The 25,195-nt window shown below is 44.1% G+C and overlaps 1 protein-coding gene across 1 annotated transcript in view; it reads right to left on the bottom strand.

Moving 5' to 3' along the window:
• Positions 1-25,195, bottom strand: part of LOC118231855 (SH3 and multiple ankyrin repeat domains protein 3-like) — a 115,383-nt gene that overhangs the window by 69,810 nt on the left and 20,378 nt on the right. The window contains exon 2 of the mRNA XM_035426174.1: positions 6,012-6,065. The gene's annotated coding sequence lies outside the window, so the exon portion shown is untranslated. The remainder of the gene's footprint in view (positions 1-6,011; positions 6,066-25,195) is intronic.

The following is a 25,195-nucleotide window of genomic DNA, read 5'->3' as shown; positions in this document are numbered from 1 at the left end:
AGGGCGGCTGGAAAGCACAAACATTGCGTTTCATCGTTCACTTTTATGCAAGTGTCCAAGTCCAGCAAGCGTGGATATTTCACTGGCTAGTTTAAAAATTGCAGCTGTCGATATAAAACGCCCCACTTAAATAAAATTCGCGGTTGCCTTCCTTCCTAAATATGTGACAAATTATCTTCTTTCCAAAGCGGTCCTTATAAACAAAAAATTGAAATAAATAAATAAATCAATGTGGCAGATATGAATTTTAATTTTCTTTCAGAACTGGCCATTTTGTTGCCTGACGATGCATTAATAGTGTGCCGGAGCCGCTGGTGGTAAATGTTTTCGCCGTGCTCTGCAGCAGGCGCATTGATCAGTCGACCGTGCCTGCCCGACGCTCCCGTTTACCTGACCAGCGCGCAGCGCAGGCTTGGCGTGACCCTCCTTCGTCGTTTCACGCGACTGGTATTATTTCAGCAATTACAAATCTGAAGCGGACCGCGCCTGTCGGACCGCAGTTCTCCCTGCTGGCCTTTAAAAGACTTAATTACCACAGGACAGCAGACCGCCTCCCTCCGCGATACTTAATCAACTTCGCTTAACGATGCTATTTAACTCCCCTAATAACGGGCTAAGAGAATGCAAATAGTCGGTTCGAATTTTAAAAACTGCCGTTAGCCAATGCTTGTGTTGATGTCCCGCATCACGTTTACCAGAGTGTTATTGATCTTGAATTGGGTTCTGTTCAGCATTTCCAAACTGCCAGGTAGTAGCGTACTGCTGGTTATATGGAGAGCTATACGAGCAACTGTGTAATTTATAGTGCCATTTAATATAGTAGTTTACAACAATTGTACCATATCATTGGGGGGTCTGAAAGTGAAAAAAAGTAGTGTATTTTATTGAGGCTTTTATATTCTTCACCACAATGCTTTAAATTGAGATTCAAAAGATTCTCTAAAACCGTTATATTCAAAAGGGTTTTTGAGAGCATACAATTATAGGAGTGTATCTGTAGCTAGTGGGCTATAATTTTCAGATGTAGCAAATATATAAATGGGCAATTATCTTGGTTTTATTCAGTTGAATAGCAAACACAACACACAACCAAAGACCGTTCCCATGTTAACAAAAACGTAAGGTAGAACCTAACCACTCCAGTCACAGTGAGACCAAGTTCTGTTTTTTACGATCGCTGTCTTTGCATTAGGTTATTGTCATGCGTAAAGCGACCATGACGCATGACAACGATAGCGGTATTGCACAGTTCGTCATGGCTTCCTCTAAAGGGACACAGCTTGAAGCTGAAACTGCCCCCTAAATCCTCTCGGTCACCGGTGGCAATTCAATCAATCACACCTCTGATTGTTTCTTTAATTAGTTACGTGAATGTCATTTAAATACCGCGTTTTTTCAGGGTAGATTTCCAAAATTTAATGAAGTGAGGATCATTTTAGCCCACTTTCTTAGCAATGCATGCTAGATAATATATAAATGATACCCATCCTGACCATTCTTAAAACCGCTGTTTAATTTTAGCTTGGCAAAATGACATGCATGTACATTAAACAATTAACCTTACTTGAAAACTGGCAGTCCATACAGAATTTAGAGGGAAAAAAACATTTAAAATGGTGATGAAACCACATCTGGTGCAATTCATCAATTTTCAGACTCCATATTTTCATTTAACAGTATGCTCTGACATGACTAAAGGTCATTTGACAGAGTTTTGACATCTGCATGATAAGACTCCCTGAAGTCTGGAGCGAATATTAATATTTCTCCTTCAGAATCAGCCAACTCAGTCGAGGCTGTTTTAAGTCGCGCGACGCATGATTAAGTTGGAAAGTGAACTGCGACACCGTCGACAATACCCTCGTAATGTGAATATTTTTAAAGGTTTGGCAGAGAACCAGTTCCGTCTGGCAGAGCCTTGAGAGTCTACTGCATTTGGTTCATTACAGAAATCCAATCATAATTAACAGCACTCCACCCTTAGCCGACTCCGACCCCGCCTCCTCGAGATGGGTCTTAAAATATAACTGGCCCCGCAAAAGCGTTCAAGTTTATTATTGGAAAAAATAAGAGACAAACTGTACCACAGGTGGAATGTTTTCGATTGCCGTCTGATCTTGAGAAGGTTATGTGTCAAATTCTGAGAGAGAAAAAAAAAAAATAAAACGTATTTTTCAAACTTAATATTATTTTAGAGGCAACCAGCTTCCCCAGAGTATTCCATGCCCCAGAGAATTTACAATTTCAGAGAGAACCACTGGAGGAGTGGTTTGCTTCACCGATAGGTAAGTGTAGCCTACAGTACAGTATAAACAGAACCACAGTTGACATGATAGTCAAAATACTCAGTGTTTAAATCTACAGGGGTTGGACAAAATAATATAAACATCACAAGAAAAAAGCACTTTGGAGTAACTGAATCATGATTACGAAGGCAGCTACAGTACAGAGGCGAGTCATATGAAGTTGAATGCCAATTAGCAGTATGAATCAGCCATAAAAGAGGTGTGAAAACCAGCACTGGGATATGTGAATGTCCAGTGTCCAACATGAGGCACCTGACAGAGTTACACAGGGGCCAAATAGTCAACGCTCAAATTTCAGGTACATCAACCACAAAAGCTGATAAATTATTCAAAGTGGCAGGAGGAAGAGTGTCAAAAATTATCACAACACACGTATGCCAAACACAAACAAACTCCGAAGAGGAGCAGCGGTCACAAGTCAAAGCTCACAGACGGGCACAGACACCTAACAGGACAGTTGCTTTAACACCCCAAAATGAAGACCTTTAAAAAGGACCACGGAAATTAATCAACACCTCTGTGAACCAGTCTCAGCAAATCTGCATGTCATGCGCTAGACACAGCTGGTATTTATGGTAGGGCAACCATTCAGACAGAAAGTAGCAGTTATGCACAAAGGAACATAACCCTGTGCACAGAGTACAAAACCTGGACCCCTCAGCAATGGGAAAAAGTAATATGGTCAGATGAGTCATCTTTTTTTTTTTTTTTTTTTCCTATACCTGGATGGATTAAAGTTGGGAGAAAGCTGAAGCAGGCCTTCAAAACACAACGTCTGTTGCCAATAGTGAAACACTGAGGTGGATCGGTCATGGCACAGGCACTCCAGGAGGAAATGACATCATCCGTCCAGTGCCAACCGATAATAACAGACAGAAAAGCAAAAAGTTACCCTGACATTCCGTTTTCCGCTATTTGAGTATTTAGTTTCATCTGCCCACACACTGTTAACACTCTCAAACAATAGTGATTTATTACACTGGGGTAACGGAAAATGACCATGCTGGTTCTGGTCTTCGCAAAGACAGAAATGGTCCAAATGCGTTCCTCTTCTTTGGCAGAATGGATCACCAATCCATCCTTCTGGGGACACTACAGATACCATTTATTTCAGTACCTTTGGATGAGTATTAAAGTCAGATCTACAGAGTGGGTGTCTGCTCTCCTTTATTCTGGTTTTCCACCGTATCTCTCTGCTGCTCCGCTAACTCCTTGGCACTATCTGAAGGCTTTGGCATCAGATAGAAGCAGCTTTTAGCTGCTTTTAGGCAGACATGAAAGTTCTCCCGTTGGACATTTTGGATACACCGCTCCACCATCCAAAACCAAAAAAAAAGAAAAAAAAAACGGTTTCTCATTTCAAAGTTTATTACTGAAGTATTTCTGCCATTAAAAATGGCACAAAGTACAACAAACTGACATGTCTCAGCGAGCGCGGACAGATGGGGCGAAAGACAGGGAGTACAGGCCGGAACACCTGCGGGAATCCCTCGAAACCGAAAACGCGTCTCCCCGACTGACAGAGAGGCGCTGGGCGTGACAGAACGGGCACACATTCCCCCAATTACCCGAGACTGACGGCCCCCTTTAATGTCACCGCCGCTGAAAGAGCCCCTCGGAAGATAAAAATGACAGGGCCGAGAGCGGCCGCCATTTGTTTTTTTCGCCAGAGTGCCGCTGACGTATGTGAGTTCTGGCGGCAACGCTCATGCTGAGCAAAAAAACGATAAATTTAAAAAAAGGAGTCTGTGAATCGATGGTTTGAAACAACGGCACCGGCACCACCATCACCTCCTCTAACAGAGAGGAGGAATCCCCGCCCCGCAAATCCTTTAAGTTAGCCGACGTTGTCCAACCGGCTCCAATGTGGAAAAGTGACAGTTGGGATATTTCATTTTTTGCTCTGATTTGCCTGTACTACAGCCGCGCGTGTGAGCCCGCTGCTGCGATAAGATGGCCCTCACCGCTACGTCCATCCATCACTTGAGATTTTTAGAGCTCGGCACTTTGCATAATGCGCCGGTGGAATATCCACATTAACGAGAGCGATAAATGTCACCCGAAATACGGGCCGTGACTCTGAAATATGCCAGATCTTGTTTTTCCAAAAACGTGCGTTAAAGACGGGCCCGGGTGCGGAACAGAGCCGAACGCAGCTGCTGAACACTGTTTCTGTTGTCTAATGACACCATAACGATCATGTACAGACCTTCTGTTATTACCAACCCCTGAGGACCGTGTCTAGTTTGAGGAAAAAAAAATATAAGGCAGGTCGAAATTCTCTAAAAAAATTTGCATAACGAGACTTAAAATTAAAACGTGTTACATTTTCATCTGACATTTCTCATTCCACTGAGTTCATTCTGGCGATTGCTTGAACTCATAATTCAGTGTTGGTGAAAGTTCAAAAAATGTTTTAAAAAAAATAAATAAAATAAAAAATAATAAGTCACTTGCATTTAATTGTGAGTCCAAATAAAGTGCATGCAGACCCCTGAATGCAGTTATATCAGTCTTATATGCAGCATATATCAGTCTTAGTTTTTTATTGGGAAGGGGGTGGAGGCTACCAGCATTCTTAAAATTTCCTAAAAGCAAAAAGAAACAACAATGTAGAGCCAAGATGAACTATTTATACACCGAGTGGCACCACCCTGTGCAATTCCACATGGAAACTGTTCCTGTACTCCAATGAAAGGGATACCGATTGTCGAAGAGGAACTTCCTGTTTTCCACTGCCAACGAGGTTCTGGGACAAAAGCACAGAGACCAGCGGAATTTGGAGGAAACTGAAGTTGGGGCGGGGGCGGGGGCGGGGGGGGGGGGGGGGGTTCTTAAGTGACTGGAGGGCTAACCGATGAGACTGGGGTTGGTGCGTAGCAGTTCACTAACTCTATGTTTCAGTTCACATCTCGGTTTCGCTGTTTGGTCCCTTCCTGGGTTCTGGTTGCATAAAATCTTTTTATAATTTAATAACATGGCAACCATATGCCACGTCCGCTTTGCTCATAAGTTGCAGCTGGGTAAAGAACAGTAGACCACTACACTCCTAGCTAGGGATCAGTGACCATCCAGCAGATCCCAGTGCCCCCACGCTCATTTCAACAAAATCTGAGGGTCCACACACCTTAAGCCTGAGTCTTCTCCTCACTATGGCAACAGGTTCAGTTCAATAACGGTCAACTTCATGAAATACGGTTACATTCATGAAATGCACTGCGGACTTTGGAGTAATTTATGAACCCCACCGCGAACGTCATGAGATTCAGCAAATCTAACAGGCAAAAAAAAAAAAAAAAGAAAAAGCTAAACAAAAAAAAAAACATGAGCTACAGAAGAGATAGCCACTCAATTAAAATTTAGGATGGGGTGCAATGCAAATATATTTAATTTGGCTGTAAGACAAGCAGAAGACGAATACACTGACAATACATTCGAGAATTACCTTCGTACAGTACTGCGTGAGACCATGCATATTTTAAAGATTCATTCTTGCCAGAATATTTTTCTGACAACAACACAACAATTTGCTGAAACAACTCTGCAGGAAGTTGCTTACAGAACTGAGCTCCGCTTATCGTCTAGAGATGTGCATTGTTAATAAGCCTACTTTCCAGTTTTGCAGACACTTTGTGTGGTTATTAAACCATAAAGCGTGTCAACCACCATTTTTCACAGGAGGGCCAGCACTGATGATGGTCTTACCTTGTTGAGAAGAGAAGATGGATTCACAATTCCCCTGTCCTTTTCTCCTTGTTCCTGAAACAGAGGTGGATTTGTGAAATTAATCAACGTGGCCTGAAAACGACACAAGGCGGTCAAACGATCCATCAGGTCGCAGACACAGTCGTCAGCGTTATAATTCGTATGACCAGTCCTGGTCATATTTACGAAGAGATAAATTGCCCTTGTGGCTTCGTCTGAGGGCATGATATTTATAGGGCCAACAAGGTGCTTGGCCATGGTGACAGGTACTGATGATAAACTACATGCTATTAACAAACAAGGTATTTTCAGGTCCTATTACGGCAGAACATAAATCTTCATCAAACATGTAAAATTGGGTTTAAAAGTTTCGTTCATACACAAACACGAGGTCACAGTAGCTTATAAAGGGATGGCAGGACCCAAATACTCATACAATGCCTGCTCACAATACCCACAAACTATTGACTATGTCATTGAAATTTTAAGGGGCTTTTATATTGTTGGAAAACATCCAACAAATATTTTACTACTTATGCAACAGTACTTTTTATATTAAAATTAACAGCTAAAAAGGATGCTGTTAATGGTTGCCAGTTTCTGCACCATTTTGGTTAGGAAGCGACAAATTTTTAAAAATAAAACCCTAAATAACACCTGACATTGATAATTGATAACACACAAGTCAAAAAATCTGATTGTGCTTTTTTAAAACAAACACTTCACCATCACACACACAAACATCAAAACGTTTTTCCATCAAAGGTTTTCCGAAGGTGTTAATGGGCCCGGACAACGCAACGAGGCCCTCCCACCAGCGCGTTTCGGGGGTGAAGGAGAGCCCATTCCAAACCCGCGCGCCAGCCGCACGGATGACCGCCGTTGGATCCGGTCGCCATAACTACCCAAGAGTTCTATTCTGACGGACGAAAGAGCTCCACTCCGCACGAGGCAGAGGAACAAGCGGGCTCTTAGAAACGCTCTCAGGGAACATCCCCCCTCTGGACCGCCACCGCTGGCACCGAAACAGAGGCCAAGCTGTTCCCTCCTCGAGCAAGGGCAGGCCAGTTGGCTGGACCACACGGGGCCCCTGTGTTACCTCAAACACAGCCGTGGACACAGCAAGGACAGCGGCTCTGTGTGCAAGGCGCTTTGACGGCAACGCGCCCGTCTGATGAAGTGAGCTTACCCAGGGGAAGAACCAAGGCCAGGCGCAGAGTTTCATGCTACCGTTTTAACATTAGACTGACTGAACTCAGACAAAAAAAGTCAAAAGAGTCCCTAAAGTTTCAAGGTTCACAACTGAACAACAGCTGTGACATTGTTTTGCAGGATGGCACAGACAGTAATATTTCTCCCATCTAACAAAATTAAATCAAGATTTTGGGCAAATGACACAAAAATGCATCAAATGACACAAAAAGGAGCATCATTTGAGGCCGTTACTGGTTTTCTACATTCTTCCTTCTTAAATGAACGATCCGCACCCTGACAAAGTCGTATATTCTTATTGTAACGTTTCTTGGTCGTCCTGTCTTTAAATTTACGTCGAGTACATCATGGCTTTGCATGAGTGGCGTAGGGATTTAACCATGGTCGCAAGGAGAAAAAACAAGTTTATCTTGACTCCGTTAACCTGTAACGTGGATGTTTTGTGCGAATACGGGTTTGCGTATGTGTGTGGGTGTATGCTGAAATAAAGTTTGGCTCGAACAGCCAGAATTGACCCTTACAGTGGAACACAGCCAGAATAAAGTTCTAAATCACACTGGCATTAACGTCCTTTGGTCATTGAGCGTCTCAGGCAGTCCTGGCCGTCCGCATAAGCATGGACCAGACTGTACAGCATAAACATCACAGTGCAGAGAGGAGTTATGTTCCACCAGAGGGGCGGAGCATAGGTCAGCCAGAAAGGATATTACTTTTATTTTTAGATGGTCCCGGTCCAATATGGGGCTAAGGTTTTCTTAGTACAGTATTTTGTTTAAAATCATGTAATTTTTTTTGTGGTATAAGACATGGAATACAGAAACAAAGCAATATTGCGCAGGTACAACCAGTCAACTAGATCACAACAAATAGCCATATATATTTAAATATAAAGCATAAAGGCTAATGAAATGTCTCCAGTGTCATGAAATTAACAAGAAAATGTGATTTTCTTGATAATGTAAACTCTGTTGTCATACTGCTCACTCTATATACAGTACAATACTCCGGTCCATTTCTCCTTTTACAAAACTCACCGTCAGCAACAGGTTTCATCCTCTCAGTTCCCTACACACCTGGGAGTCCTGACCACAGTCTCCAGAGAGAGAGAGAGAGGAGGTTGTAATGTTTGGGGACACCTTTATTCAGGAACTGACAGGAAACAAGCGTAGAGCCTTTACTTCCTGCTTTCCAGGTGATAGAATTTTAGCCATAGCCAAACAAGTGCCCTCTCATTTGCACAAACACAGGAACACAGACACGACACGGTGATTGTACATGTTGGCGAGGCCTGGTTTTCACCACAACATGGTCAAACAGAGGGGCTCCACTTCAGAAACAACATTCGGAAAGCAACAAATAATACCGGACTACAGTAGTGAAATGTGTTATAAAACAACCAGGCAGTATCTTGCCGACAGGTACGCCGACTGAAAGAGGTCTCTTCTCTATAAAGATGATCCTTTCTAGCTATCGTAAAAGTAGAGCCACACGCTCTGTAGATTTGAGAAGTCTGGCCGATCCAGTACAGTATACACACCAAGCTGCATCTTTCTGTACATAATGTTCGGACCTAAGCAAACAAAATGTTCATTTTAAGTTATTTTATTCTCTTACATAATACCTTTTTTTTAACTTTGAAATGGTTGGGAACAAATGACACTGTATCCTTTATTGATGCCTACCCTTGAAATTTCTCTTTTCTTCCAAAACAGGATGTGGAGGTCCCCAAGCTGGCATCTAAGCAGACATATTTAATTTAAAATTAATTTCTCTCTGGGATTTCTCTGCTTTTGAATATCTTGGCATGATAATTAAATGCAATGCCCCCGTTCTGCTAACCCTGCCCTGAAATTTCTGCATTTTTAGTCCAATAAATCAACTGAACGTGACAGTTATTTTAGTTTGGGATTTTTATTTTCATGTTGCTAATGACTACTATTCCAAATGATGATTTTTTTTTGAAACCTTCTGCTCTCTCTTTGATTTTAATCAGAATGTTGCTACACCTACACAAAAACAAGGGGCATACACCCAAGCTGATTATTGATTATGATATCCATCCTTGATTTTGCAGTCTCAGAACAATTTGTTTTTTTATTTTTTAGAAAGAGCAATGTAGAACACACTATTACGAAGCATCCTTTAAACTCCACTGCAGGTGAAGAGTTTGTGAACATTGTGAACACTCCCCTATGCCTCCTAACTCTCTAACGTGTGCTGAACTTGTGGAAAAATTTTTTAACAGCGCACTGAAAACAACTTTAGATATCATTGCTCCCATGAAAGTGAAAAAAGGTTTCTTCAAAACACAGAAACCCAGCGGACAAATTGAGAATCTCGGCTGTTGAAAAGAAAGTTTCATAAAGCGGAACACAAACGAAGAAAGATGAGACTCATATTCATATTGATTTGTGTGAAAAACAACTTGCAGGGTACAAAACGGAGCAATGAAGATTACAAGGCGGGTTTATTTTGTCTATAAATAATAATCACTGATCATAAAGCTAAACTTAAAATATGATTTGCAATAATTGACAGTCTTTTGGTATTACTTTCTTTCCCTCTTTTATTGTGTTTTATTGCGCGCCTTTTCCCTATAAGCTGCAGTGATCAGAGCAACAAACACAGCCCATTAGAGGAGTTCAAGTCAGGTTTCTGATCAAACCACAGCAGGGACTGCTCTGGCCAACGTTGTTAATGACCTTAGACTCAGGGATTTGCCCTGTTGGAACTGGCTGACACTTTTGAACATAGACCATTCTATTAATTAACAGTCAGGGGTGAAAATGGATTGGTCTATCTGGTACAGCACTTCAGCAAGTGGTTTAGATCCTATTAGTCAGATAGAAAATTCCACTTTGTTTTCGGAGGTGCTACCTGAAGAAACTGTAGATGTACACGTGGGGTTGTATTGGGATATATAGGGGTCCCCTTGCTCTTCACCCCATACATGTTACCCCTAGGGGCCAAGTAATGGGGGCAACACAGTGTAAATCTCCAGGTGTGCAGTTGGTGCACAGCTGTACAGCTCGGTGCTACCATGTGACAGTAGTGCTGTCAGCTCCTAAAAGAGACGTCTGGCGAACAGTAATGATGTAAAAAAAGATTCGAAAGCTAAATGAGCATAAAACTCAAGTCCCTGTCACTGGCTCCAAAGCACCAAAAGAACAGCATTTATGGTAACCAGGGACCACTTATTTTGAGCGGCAAGTCCCACGTCAAAAAGAACCTGGGTGTTGTTCTCGACACAGAGGTGAACTTTCATGCGCTTCCAAAGAATGGGACCACAGTGGCTTTCTTCCACATGAGAAACATTTTGAAAGTAAGGCCCTTTCTGACGCAGGTGGATTCCAAAACATGAATATGTGCATTTTTGAGTATCAGGCGTGATTATGGCTTCACTGTGGAGCGCAACCGGTACAAAACATTTTAAGCTCCTTTTATTAGTTATTAAAGCTCAGAATAATTTAGCACCCGAATGCATAAATGATGCCTTAACAAACTGCCAGCCGAGACGGAATCTGCACTCTCTTCTAATGACGGCCTGCAACGCGAGCCAAAAATGGGTCTGAAGAGAAACGGTGAAGCTTTTTATGCTGCCAGTCTTTTGGAACGTCTGCCAAAAGATGCTAGGAAGGCACCATCAATTGACGAATGAGGAAACTGAAGACAAAAAGACAACTTCTTTAAGACTGCCTGCCTTTAAAATGACTGTTAAACGGCATTTTTAAAAATCGCATGTCTGACTTCATGATTTATTATTCTGGCAATTTTCACTTGTTTATCTGATATTTATTTATTATTTTTACAGTTCAGCTCGGGGGCAGCAGCTGTAGGGTACATGTGGCACCATAACCGATGGCTCTAAACTGAGGAGGGAAATCTGAGTTTTTTTATTTTTTTATTTTGTGTATTGCTTATTGAAATATTTCTGATTTTATTTTGTCTTTCTTTCAGTGGAGTCACCCAGAGCTATTTCCTGGCCAATCATGAAGAGCAGGTGAAGGAAGAAAGCAGACATAACCAGACAATGAAACCGATATTGGCTGTGAAGCAAACGCGACTGTGCTCTGATGAAGATGCAGCGATCACCATGGTAATGCTGAGATCGCCATGGCAATCACTGAATCCCCCCCATCAGTGGTCACTTTCAGTCCCCCTTCCCAACTCCTACAGTTGACATTCGTAAAGGGCACTCAAGTCCTCTTTTATTTGGGGGGGGGGGGGGGGGGGGGTGTACACTCAGGGCATGAATTTGATTGGGTGTTCTCTTGAGAAGGTCAATGATTATGAAAATGACAGCAAGGAAAAGTTTTAAACCAAACATACAGCATTAGAGTATTGCAAATTGCCTTAACAGCAGCCCAGTAAACCCTTCCATTGCCAACTCAGTGCTGTCCGTGTGTTTTGTTTTCTCAGCCTTGCCTTTCAGACCCCGGTACTGAATATGAAATGGCTCACGCACTCGTTCAGTTCTAGACGACTGTGCGTTGAGTTAAATGCCCTCACAAGGTGTCGAGTAGCCCGCTCTGGTCCAAAGCACCATTGTGAAAAAGGCTTGAATTTCGAAACGGGCAGGGCAACGTATGGCTCCAGGGGATCCTGTTTTATCGAAGGGCCAAAGAACTGTACACCCTCGGAAAAACATCAATTTCAGCGCGCAGAAATATCATTCCATTCTGAGGTGTCAGCAAATTGCTATTTAAGTTTATTGCACAGTGATATGGCCAAAGTCAGAAATATGCTGTAACTGAAACTCAACTCAGCAGTGCCTTCCACACCCATTAATTAAAGATTATACATTTACCTTTTTTTACTGTATTGGTTGGGTTGAGAGTTCTGACGCGTGATCATATATTGGGGGGTGGGGGGGGGGGCGTGGAGCTTGATCAAATTCCAAAAAAAGTATTTGCTCGGATTCTCAAAGTTCTGGAGGTTTGGACGAGAGTGAAAAGAACCTGGAACTACAAAACCCATGGACTCATCGTTCCGAACAGAACAGCGTCTTCTCCCCTTTTCCATGTGGCCTGGCTTACTGCATTTTACAGCACCATCTGCATTTGGACACGGTCCCCAAATTCCAGTGTGCTCTCCTCCCGTAAAACGCCCGCTATTTCTGTCGTCCTCGTAACCACGTGCACCAAAACGAGCTTTTAACAAACGGCAGCGATATTTAAGCAACATAGTGCAGCTGTGTTCATTTACACAATTCCTTTTAGCAAGTGTCCTGCCAGGTCGACAAATTTGGCACACGTACGTTCACCACAGTTCGGAAAATTTCCCCAGTTAATGGCTACTCCCTGTGACTGGCGGAGTGCGTTCAGTCAGGTAATGGAATTTTGAAGGCACAAAGGCATTTGCCACTACGAAAATCACCTGACTTGTAACCTTCTCAAATTTTAAACCTGCAAACCACTTTTTCACAGCGCAATTCAATGTCACTGCATCACAGTGCTAATATGATGGCAAAAACAGAACTTTTGAACGGCACTGCCATTAATTATTCATTATTGTTGTTGTTGGGTTTTTCCACCAATAGAAAAATACAAATACATCTCATAAATTCAACTGTACTTGTCATGCTTGCTCTATGTACTTGTACCTAACCATTTTGAGAAGGAGCAGTCATTGTGCGCATATTTGAGCATGTAGCAAACCAACAAATTTGGAAGACTTCATTTGGAGGAAATTCCCCATTCAGTTCCATTCATTTCATTCAACTTCCTCTGCAGATTTTGCAGAATGGCCATAAATCCCCCTTAGGTGCTTAACCTTTAAAAAAAAAAATAGCAGGAAGGCAGGATTTAATAAATTACACACATTTACAACACATTACACAAAACGGACTGAAGGTGGCGCTAAAACAAGCAAGCTTATTGTTGCATCTTCTCACAGCGAACATGGCACAGACAGACACTGCACCATGATGAATGCTTAGACCTCTTAATCACTGCTTGTGGCTTCGTCTATTCTTGGGGATATAACATTTCACGGCATTAATTATTGTGCTATTGCTTCATAAGCACAATTACCATAATAATCATTGCTAATAATCACGCTAATTATCTCGAGTATTCGTAATTGTCCCCTACGCTGAGGCATCGGAAAGCTTCAAAGGCACGTAACAATGCAACAAATCACAGGATAGAAACAGCGGATATCTTAGCAACCACAGCCTAACAAGTTAAATACCGTAAGGAGCGCAGCGGCGGCTGTATGTTAGCGATGTAGCGGTTACATTTTTAGCTAAAGGAGTAGCACGTGGACACACCCAGTCATGAGGATGAGGTCACTTTTCTATGGGGGGGGGGGGGGGGCAGAACCAGCAGGGCATGCACAACAAATATGGTTCACTTGTCAGCCCAGGCAAAGCCTTGTTCTGTTGCAAGAACGGTGGGGTGGGGGGGGGGTGGGGGGGGGGGGGGGGGCAACATGCATATGTAATCGTTAATTAATCATTGATTTACACACTGCTAAGCCCTGACTCCTAAACACAGGGTGAGCAGCAACATGGACAATCTTAATTGTCACAGTACGGGGCTGTTTCTGCAATTACGGAAATTAGGAACATGTTTCAGTCAAGAGGTACAAGCCGCACTTGACCTGTAAAATAATTAAACCTGTAGATACCGTTTCCCTCAAGATGATGTTTTTAAATTAAGAACACCCCCCAGGAGATTTGTTTTTTTTATGCAAGTGCTGTGACACGACTCTTCGAGGTGCGACTCCACTTCATCAAAACAGGAACAACCGGATTTACACATTCGCTTAATGTGTACAAGAGAGCAGGGAAAAGGGCACCCTTATCTCAGCCTCCGTGGTAAACTAAGATCACCAACAGGACTGTGTTTTGGATGCGGCGATACACGTGAACATGCAGGGCTTTTTTTCCCTCCCTATTGCTGTAACTTGAACGAGCATTACAGTAATACACACGTTACTGTTTTACTTGGAGCGGTCGTCCTTTCTTTCTGCTCAATTTGGAATTGATGATTTTGTCTGTTGCCGAGTGACCATTTCCCCACTATACAGACCACACAACACTACACTACATGCTACTACTGGTAGCTTGTGGGTATCCAGTGTGACATCGGGTAGAGCTAAAGCAGCGGTAACCATGGCTGACTTAAACACATTTTAACCCCTAACAACAGCCCACCTATTGCACCCCACCAATGTGAATTCCCTCCCCACAACTAGCCTAATGGCACAACTCAGGCTTGAACTTAAAATGTCCACGATGCAGCACCCAGCCTCCGATTATGAATAAATTCTCGACTTGGAAGCTCCAGCCCTGGATTCAAAAAAAAAAAAAGCATGACCCCCTTTTTTTTAGCAGCCAGAGTTTTGGAGCAGCACAAACTCTTATGTCCCGTGTCGGAGTTAAGCTGTATCCCACAGGAGTGCCTTGAAGACTCTATTGTTTTGGGAAATTTCTCAGGATAGTAACAAAACACCAACTAGAAAAAAAAAAAAAAGCTGGCTTATTTTCCATTCACATTGCATCACTTGCTCTCGTGCAGTTTCTTGAAGCCCCGTGATATTTATACTGTGTTAAAACAAACATTAGCGTTAGCATTAGTCATAACAAGCAAACAAAAACAGATCTGCACACCAGGTGTGGCGATGGCACTCCCAGTTCCCAGCATCACCACAGAGAAAAAAGTGCTCACAAACAGCAAGAGGAAGAGCAAAGCTCATGTTTCATAAGTGGTTCTTATGGAGAAAATGAAACTTACACAGTCCTGAGGACACTGCCAAAAGAAACTAACTGTAGTGATATAAGCAATGTTTTTTGTCCAAAGATTTCCTGAGGCAGTGCAAGTTTTTGATTTATTCATAAAGTTAAAATGTGTCTCTTGGGGATAGCAAATGCGGGTTAGATAACTCACATTGCAAAAATGACCCAAATTTCCTTTTTTACCACCATTTTTCATGATCTTCACCTATGTTGGGAATGCCCAAGCATAATTACATTTCTGCTTCAATTTGGAAGTGATTAGGATGTCCGTCCTCTGCAGTGTTTGTAGTCTGCTGACCCCTCTTTTGGCACCCAACATGGGATTACATACACATCCAATTCCCACCCCAATTTGGAATGACCGATTACAGCAGCCTCAGCCGCGTACCAACAGGGTGCGCTAGAGAGCGATGAAATGCCGATCCCCTAACTGCCATACCCTCCTGTAACCGAGGCAACACAATCGGCAATTGCACGTCGCCCTGTGGAGATACCGGTCCGGGTTCGATCCGAGACCGCGGTGCTCATCCACGCATCACAGAGTCCTTAACCGAATGAGCCAATGAGCTGAGGGCAGCTGGGGTCATCCAACTGCCCAAACTGACCCACTTCTGCCTTCATGTAACAAAGTGATGAGTACACATGACAAACACCCTCCCCCTTCCCCGAATGACACTATGACAGGAACCTGGATCACCCCCACATGACAACAAGCACATTCAGTTACCATCAGCACGACAGATTCTGATTGGTAGATATCACAGAATGACACCATGACAGGTTATGAGTCACCCCACATGATTCCAAGCAGATTCAGTTACAATTATCATAACAGATTCTGATTGGCTGCACAAATAACAAGATAAGCAACCACACCATTTTGCCCCAGTCTGTGGGGGCCCCTCTTCCCCCTGTCCAGATCCTTGTCACACTCACTATCATACACGAGAGCCGTCACTCACCAGATTTCAGCTGAAAGGGGTAGTCGCGTATATACACGGTGACACTTTCAGAAAAAACGGGCCACCTCAAACAGAGCTACAGACCCCCCCCCCCCAATTCCCCCGCCGCTGCGTGACCCCACCCCCTTCCCCCCCGCCCGAAACAGCCGCGCCTCCTCGTGCGAGGGAGAATCCCCCCCTCGGGAGGGGGGGGGGGGGGAGGTTCCGTTTTCACCGCCGATGCCTCCTCCGTCACACGCCCGCGGACTCGTCGTTCACGCCAGCGCGCCGGCCAGAGCGAAGCGAAGCTCCATCACGCCAGACCCCCCCCCGAGTCCGTCACGCCAGCCGCCCGCGCCGCGCTCAGAAAGAGCCCGCTTCCGCTCGGGGGTGTCCCCCCCCCCGTTCCCTGAGCCCCCGGTAACGAGCCTTTCCCAGGCAGGTGTTTCCCCAGCGCCGGTCACGACTCGCTCCCGCAGCCAGCGCCATCCGCCCCTCCCCCACGGGAGGAACGTGGGCGGCGGCGAGTGCGTGCAATTAGCGGCGCCCGCCGCTCGCTACGTTCGCCCGCCCGCCCGCCCGCCCGCCGCAGCGCTGTCCACCGCTCAGTTCCTCTCCACCTCTGTCCGTCCGTCCTTCCGTCCGTCTATCTCTCCCTCTCTGAACTAGGCAGCGCGGCACAATCGATGCCTGATCGCCACCGTCTTAACTTCTGGACAGGCACCGGAGAAAGCGCTGTGCCGGGGGAAGCTTTAAAAACAGCCGAAAAACGCCGCTCTGAAGCGGATTTACAACATGGCACCAGCGGCGAAGAGCACCAGAAGCATGCCGGTATTTAAAGATCACTCATCGCTCATCCTCAAATTAAGGGAGAGGAACAGCTATGCCCCCCACACACACACACACACACACACACCACCTTCCCTCCCTTACCTTCCAGAAACATGATATGCATTACTGAAACGAGAATGAGAAGGCCTTGCTGTAACCATGGCGATGTTACATTTCTGGGGGAGTGCAAAAAAGAATGGTACATTTAAGTGACTACTGTATCACCGCTACTCACGGCAACCTGAGGGGGAGCCTGTTAAGTTTGAGGGGTTGCCATGGAAACTATGAGGTAGACCCACAGGGGAAAAAATGGAATTCAGAAAGAAAAGCGCACACACACACACACACACGCGCACACACACACACACACACACAGAAAGAGAGAGTGCCGAGCACCTTCAGGGCTGCCAGGGAAACACCCACACATACTCAGATCTCTGCCAAGCGCTTAAAGATCCAGTCCAAAGCGAGCAGGGAGACGGAAGAGTGTGAACCAGTCCCTGACTACCGGAGAAGGCCCCAATTTCTGTGTGTGGCAACGGCAACCAGTTTCGCTTTAACCACCCCGCCCCCCCCCCCCCCAACCCTAACCCCCTGCCATACACCCCCACCCCCCCCCTTCCAGATCCTTCCAAATACTGTAACGCTTTTAATGGAACACTAATGTATATGTTGTTCTTCCAGGGAGGGTGCGAAACGGCCCCCGTTGCTTCCTGGGTCCGCTTGAATCCGGGACCACGGCCCCAATTTTAGCTCATTATCAATCTGTCTTTATTTCTCATTATTTGCTGAGCGCGGCCATCGTTTGACATCGATCATGCTGCTGAACGGCGGCCCGTTCTCAGAGCCTCTGAGCGAGGGCGTTAAAGCGATTCACACAGCACAGCGACGCTGAAGCTGAAGCCAGTGGCTCCAGACGGACTGCACTGTTAAAAGACGCACAGAAACACAGCCCCGTCAGAGACAGGCAGGCCACAGCCATGGGGCCGGCAGGACCTTCCCCACAGTTACAAAGGGAAGCCTCTGTACCACAGTATCAGTCAGGAACACCGCCCCCCCAAACCCCGCCAACCCCCTCTCTCTCACTAAGGTTTCTGCAAAAACACAAATCTCTCCAGAAATAAAAACACAAAATCTCCAGAAACTCAAACCCATCAAAGGACACCATTTTTTTTAGCTTTGATTCTGTATTTTTGGAAAAAATTTTGTTAAATTTTGGAACATCAAAAGTATAGGTTTGGTCAAATCTATCCGTCGTGTTCGTGCACACATCTCCACGCCAAGTTTGCCAAACTCAACTCAGCAGACAAACACACAAACACACAAACACAAACACATGCATAGTGATTCCGGGATTAAGACTCAGGAACCAGCTGTGAGGCAGATACACATTCCCCAGCCTGCAGAATTCCCGAATTTTAGGCCGTCTAGCCCCCGTCAGACCGAGCAGGCCTCAGTGGCAGCTGCGACGGCTCCTCCCAGGTGAGTCTCCTGCTCGGGTTAGCAGAGAAACAGGCCGGCCCACCTCCCGCATCACTTACCGACCCGTCAGGAGAGAAGAGCGGAGAGAAACGCTCACTCGGTCAGGGGCCAGCGGTTATGGCTCCAAGGGGCCCAGGTGAGCCTCAAAGTGAGGTTTTGGGGGTTAACATCTATGGCTGTTGAGTGGAAAGGATGCCCTAGTTTTTGGAAAGGGGGGCTGCGGCGCAGTTCTCTGTGGCATTTCCCAAAAAAAACGGAACGCAGCTTCTGATCTCTCTCAGCATCTTGGGTGACAAAGTGAAAGTGGCATGACGACCATGGGACTGGACCTTTGAACAGGAGGTGGTCACGCATGTGACCTAAATTGAAAATGAGCATTTACTCCTCCTCATACTGCTACTGCTGCAACAGCAACAGCAACAGTGAGAGGAAGGGAAGAGGAAGAGGGAGGGGGGAGAGAGAGACAGAGTGGGAGAAGAAGAAGAATTCCTAACTGCTTACCATCTACTTGCAAAGAGCTGCCCTGTTTCATTGGACGGATGGCAGGAAATCCATTACCTTAAATGCATGGCACCCTGAGAACCAGTGTCAGCCAGCAGTGCCAGTAGTGCCTTGTAAAATGAAACCAACATAAACACCTACGGTGAATGAGAGCCTGTTAGACAAGCGGGAAGAGGAGGGAATGGCAGACATGACTGAATAAAAAGACCCCCCCCCCCCCCCCAAAAAAAAAAGATGCCTTAAAAGGCATGCGGGGAGTTATTTTGGAAATTCTCAGGGCATGCGTGTGTGCAAGCCTGATCCTGGTAACTGAAAATTCTCCCAAGATAGTTTCCACAAACTAAAAACTACTCTGCGATTTCAACACGTAAATTCTTAGGTGACTTCTGATAAAGGTCACCTTAGGCTGTTCTATGAACACTTTCTGTAAATTTCCAAAGGCTTGGGCATGTATGGCTGCCACTGGAACTGGCTCACTCGTCTCCACTGATATGTGACTGCTATCTTCATTGATATGTGACATGCAGCAGAACTAATTCTTAAGTGTACAGAAACATCTGATATCAGATCCAACCATGTGCCTCAAAACTCATTGGACGGCAGTTCACCATGCAACAGGACAATGACCTCAGCCTTACATCTAAAGCAACCAAGTGACTTTTTCAGGGCCAAAAAAGTGGAATTTTCTTGACTGGCCTAGTCAATCACCCATCCTGAATTTAATTGAATATGCGTTTTATTTGCTGAAGACGAGACTGAAGCCAAGACGCCCCAGAAACAGATGGCCCCAGTACAGGCCTGGCAGGGCAGCACCAGGAAAGATACCCAGAGTCTGGTGATGCCCGTGGGTCGCATCTAATGCGAAGGATGCAAATCACTAAACATGATGACTCCATTTCAAATGATGCTCATTTGTCCAAGTACTTTTGCTCCAATAACATGGAGGGGACTATGTATAGAAAGGGCTGTAATTCCAATGTGCATCACCTTAGATGGATGTGAATACCCTCAAATTAAAGCTGACAATCTGCACTTTACCTTATAACTCATTATTTTATTTCAAATTGAATATGCTGGAGTACAGAGCCAAAACAACAAAAATTGAGTCAACTGTCCCGATACTTTTGCATTTAACTGTTTATAACATAACATAACATAATGACGAGAACAGGCCACTCAGCCCAACAACACTGCGCCAAATCCTGCTACTCCCTCCCAGAAATAAAGATGTTAAATAAAGTACTTTGAATAAAGTAGCTTTTTAAAATAAACACGCGTTCTTTAATCCCCTTACGCCAAAATCAATATTAAACTTCCAGAGGTCCCTTCAGCCGAGCTCTTGCTCCCATGCTTAATGCTAAAAGCATTGTGTCTGGCTCAAGTGCCCATCAGAAAATGGACGAATCGACTGGTAATGGGGTGCAGCTCATTCCAACAGCCCATCGCCATTTCACACCGGAATAAACCTGAGTGGCCTCTCTCTACCGTTTCTGAACAACCGACTTTATGTTTTTGATACCATTCTGACGGTATGTTGTCACTCATCTGCTAACTGATGGGCTGCCAGGATGAGCCATTTGCATAGCTTAATTAGGAAAATTCTGCATTTGCCAAGCATCGGAATCTGTGCTTAGTTCTTCGCCCAGTAAGAAACATGTTGTCAACCACAGACAGAAGAAGGCTTGTTAGTCCATCAATTCTAGCCAGGATAAAATAAGATAGGAATAGAACTGCCTGTCAGTAACTCTGGAGGCCTGGTTCCTTATACTGAAGAATTTAGGAGAGGACGGGGGCAAAATTATGGGTAAGTCTCCTTTGGCTTCAATTTGTAAATATGAAGACATAGCTCCTCCCTATGCTATGCACACATGTCTATGGTCGACTTGCACATGTCACATGGGACATCTTGACCAATCAGAGTAGAGAAAACCACATTGTTTTCTGATTCCTAAAACAGAAAAAAAAAATTAACTACTAATTAAATTTGTGGGTGGAAACCTTGTCCAACCCAATATAATACCTGCTAACTCAGCATTAATCCAGGAGGCAACCAATCAATGCAAGGAAGTCGATACGTGGAATATGTGTGAGATTAATGAACACCAGTGTTCCTGCTAATAAATCCAAGTGTGGCAAATTGCAACTGCGGAGAGGGACGCGTTGCCTCCCGTGTGGGCTAGCTGTCTTCTGAGTGAGTGATGGGTGAAGCCAGCTTGATCTGATGTAATCTCAGATAACACAATGCGCTGTATGGGCTCAACACTACAAAGAGAGGCCGTGCTTGGAAAATCCCACGAGAGGCCGTCACAGAGACAGATAATCTCACGTCCGAGCTCTCCAGGTGCTGGTTACTGTAGGCCACGCTTTTCCTCCAACGGCATGCCGGGTAAAGCCCCCAATGGTATTCCTGAGGCTTTAGAAATAAACAAAATAAACAAGACCAGGTTAAAACCTAGTATAAGCCAAGTCCGTGTGGCTTTTAATCGCCATGGCGAACTTCAGATGATGCCACAGAGGTGAAGCAATTCCAGCGTTAGCTCTATACTGAAAGAGCCCTGTTGGCTTGTCTTTTTGCTTTGCTGTATCTGGGCCATTGTAGCGGCTAGCTAGCCAGCGACACACCACGTATCTGATCGAAAACCACAGGCTCTGGAGCCACACCCACTCCTCCCCACACAGAAAAGAGCACCGTGCCCAAAAACGTCCTGAACACATTTAAGAATAAAAAATACAGGTAAATTTGCATGAATTTGGCAAAAGTATGTAAAAATATTGCCAGTGCATCATAGACATGCCATAGCATGGTCATTTTATAATATTTTCAAGGTAAAAATCCTTAGTAGTATCCTTAATAGTATGCCTTAAATACTTATACAGTTGCCCTATGTATCAAGCTGATCTGTAAAAGGCACCATGAACCACAGAAGTCATACAGCATTTTTTTCGAGGCTAATTAACGTATCTAATAGAGTACATTTAGCAGAATCCAGATGTATTTGAAGACAATATATTCCGTGTGAATTCTCTCAAACAGTTTGTCTGGTATTAAACCATTTTTCACCATAAAAAATGACACGAAAACAAATAAAAATAAATAAATGAAAATCAGAAGACATTGGCCTTCCAGCTCAGTGAAAACATCAGCATCGGCCTTGGAAGATCCACATCTATTACTTTCATTTAGCATTTCAGACAATTTCAGCAGATTATGTTTTTCATTGCCAGAAAGAACCTTTATGTTAGCTGCAATGTTGAGGACGACCACTTATTTCATGTGATCTCATTTTCCGAAATGTTTTACGTCGAAAGTCTACGAAACAGGATTCGCAGATTTCAAATGAAGGAGTCCTTTATTCGCGCATTTAGCCCTGTTATACTGAAAGGATAAGGAAGATAAATCATTATGTGGCATTAAAGGATCGGGTATTCAGTGACTATCTTAATGTTTTGACGGAGCCAAAATTATTCATGGAAATGGAGCGCTCTATTATTACATGAGGAGCATTTCAAAAGCGATATTTCAATAGATAATACCTTACCACATGAATTGTCATAACTACAGCCAGATTATTCTTACATAAGTACATACTCATGTGCATCTCCCCTGTCTTACTGATATTGTCACAGAACAGCTGAAAATAACACCCTGTAACCCCAGGAGGGGAACTCCAGAGGGCGCCACTGGGCACGCGGGAGGATCCTGAGGGGTCATCATCCCCATTGCAAAACTATCTTTACAGCACCAGCGGGCATGGACTACATTTACGCCAGCCCTTTATAGCGGTTCCAAGCGGTTGCCACGGCAACACAGCACCTTGCCTTGACCACATAACAACATGTTCCACAGGCTCATGTTTTTTTTAAATTCTTTTTTTTAATTATTTCTCCTTTTAAAGTCATCGCTCGGTTTTTAAAAAAGCGCACACAATTTCGCAAATTATTTTAGGTTTTTCATCTACAGTGTTCTCAAATGTTTATTTTAAAAATTAAAAAATTAAAAAAGGCAGCTCAATGATGCTTTTCTATCCTTCACTGAAAAATAGTGCTCACAAGGCGATTAATATGGGTTTCTGCAGGACTGTCGATGTCATAGAACATTCTGAGCGCTTCCCACAGCTAAGGGTTTAGGTGCTGATTAAATTACGCAGGTAAATGTGCCCCTTTGACTAAATGGCGATATTTGTAATCAGGAATACGGATAACGGAGGATTAAGAAAATCCGATAGCAGCAAACGTGTGCACCTGCTCTGACATTTACTCAGGGTTGCGATTTGCTCCGGCAAACGTCGCGCCGCATAAAACGCAACTGCCGAAAAAAACCATCACCGAACTTTCGAGGTTAATTATTAGGCTGGTCTCCCATCACAATGGGAGCCCTGGAATCAATGATCCGTGGGCCTGCTTCGCTGAGAATTGATTGTATTTATGTTTGTAAGTGACTTCTGGACGACAGCATCCAATATATGACAAAGAAATAAATGAGCATTTACCGTCGTCACAATATCAACTTTTTAAACTGTGATGTGATACACTTGGCAAAAAAAAGGACAGCCTGACAAAGCTAACAAATTAGACATGATGCTGTCCAAATTTCTTAATTAACATCACTTTGATATGCATTGGTTAAAATGTAATGCAAAAAAATAAAATAATCCAAACACATAATCAAGTGAGTAAAACTAATATACATTGTATTGTTTAAAAAATTCATGTTTTCTCATTTTTTTTTGCTGCAATTCTGCTTTCTTTTGGAAAAGCTTTTTTCTCCCCAATCTGATTTTTCAGAAAGCATGGACTGTTCCGCGAGAACTGTTTTCCACCTTTCTCTCCCCAGTGTCATTACCTAAAACACTTCTCTTTGCAACTGATGTGAATCGAAGTGGTGAGATTTGTTAAAGAGCCTGCGCAATCACACTTTAACACTTTCAATGTGGTCATTAAGTTATAAGAAAAAGATTAATACTTACCTTCGAACAATGTATGAAATCGAAAATATTATAGTGTCTTTTTATGACTTAATTTTGACATAATTTCGATGAACAGGAGAGCTAGAGGAATTGCTGTGGCAAGCTTAAGAGTTAACGTATGTGCATTCCGCTCGAGACTTCTTATTTTAAAACATCCAGTGATATCTCTGCTTTATGGTTGGCAGGCACAGTGAGCTCCTGGAATCGGGTGGAAGGCCTATGTTTTATACCACTGATGTAACACCCATACTGAACACCAGAGCCAAAACATTCAGAAGCCTCTTCGGTGCATCCTAATGCCCGACTGCAGGATCGAACCAGAGCAGGGACTGTAAGCTGCCCGGGTCACATGGTGACAGACACATGGTGAGATAACACCTGATGGTGATGCTCTCTCTCCCTCCATGACACAATTTAGTGTAACTGAAACAAGCGTCCACGGCCGCATTTGCAAGTTAATCAGGCACAGCGGGTCAGAATCTACACACTCGGATGCTGAACCCTTTTCTCACCTTGAGAGAGAGAGAGAGAGAGAGAGAGAAAGAGAGACAGAGAGAATGAGAGAGATTTTTTGGCCCAGATTCAACTCCACTTGGCTTTGTCCTTTGGGGTAACAAAAAAAAAAATGAATTCACATGAAACACATTTCACATTTGAACTTTCAAGCAGTTCATATTTTGTAGTCTATCTAGATGGAGTAATGGGAAATGATGGCTGCTCCCCCCACTCTTTCTTACTGCTGGCTCTCAAATTGAGTTCTGATTTCTGAAAAATGGTTTCCATTCGACCGAAATAATTTCTCAACAACAGTCCATCAGGTAATACATCATTTTACTCGAAAGGGCGCACTGTTGCCAAGAGTACGTTGCAGCAAAGGACCGGTTTGATCGGTGACAGGCTGAGATCTGAGCAATCGGGAAAATGACAGCGGAGCTCAGTTCATTTCTCAAACCTCCTCCTCAACCTGTGCAAGGATTTTCAGCTAGCGGTTGTGGGGATTTAGTTTTTAGCTTTTTTTTTTCCCCTCTCACAAACCTGTAAGAACAAAATCAATGAGTAAATCACCTCAGCCTGAAACTTACTTATCTTTTCTTCAGGCACACAACTGTTACAAATCACACCTTTCATTGGCAGCCATTACCTTCAGTCATCACTGCAGATCGGCTGCGTTGCTGCAATCGCACGCGAAGGCAAAGAGCTTTGATACACCGTGCGCTGTTTTGCACGTGCTTTATGAATGGACTGCATTCAAGCAGTCATGCCACTCTTCACAGGATTTCAAAGGGCTTTGAAGGAGGAAACCTTAGTCACCACCAAAGTGTAGCACCCCCTGGTGCTACATGGCACGGCAGCCATTTTGCACCAGAATGCTCACACACATCAGCTGAGGAGGAAAGTGGAAGGATTCCTTTTTTTTCCCGAACCGAGTGTTTACACTTAGAAACAGAACTCTGACAGACAAATGGGAAATCTACAAAATGAGTCACCGCTCCCCACAGCATTCCGACG

This window comes from Anguilla anguilla, chromosome 7 (genome assembly GCF_013347855.1).
Source record: "Anguilla anguilla isolate fAngAng1 chromosome 7, fAngAng1.pri, whole genome shotgun sequence".
In the NCBI taxonomy this organism is placed as follows: domain Eukaryota; kingdom Metazoa; phylum Chordata; class Actinopteri; order Anguilliformes; family Anguillidae; genus Anguilla; species Anguilla anguilla.
The sequence above is the reverse complement of the archived record's forward strand: the minus strand, read 5'-3'. Positions and strand labels throughout refer to the sequence as shown.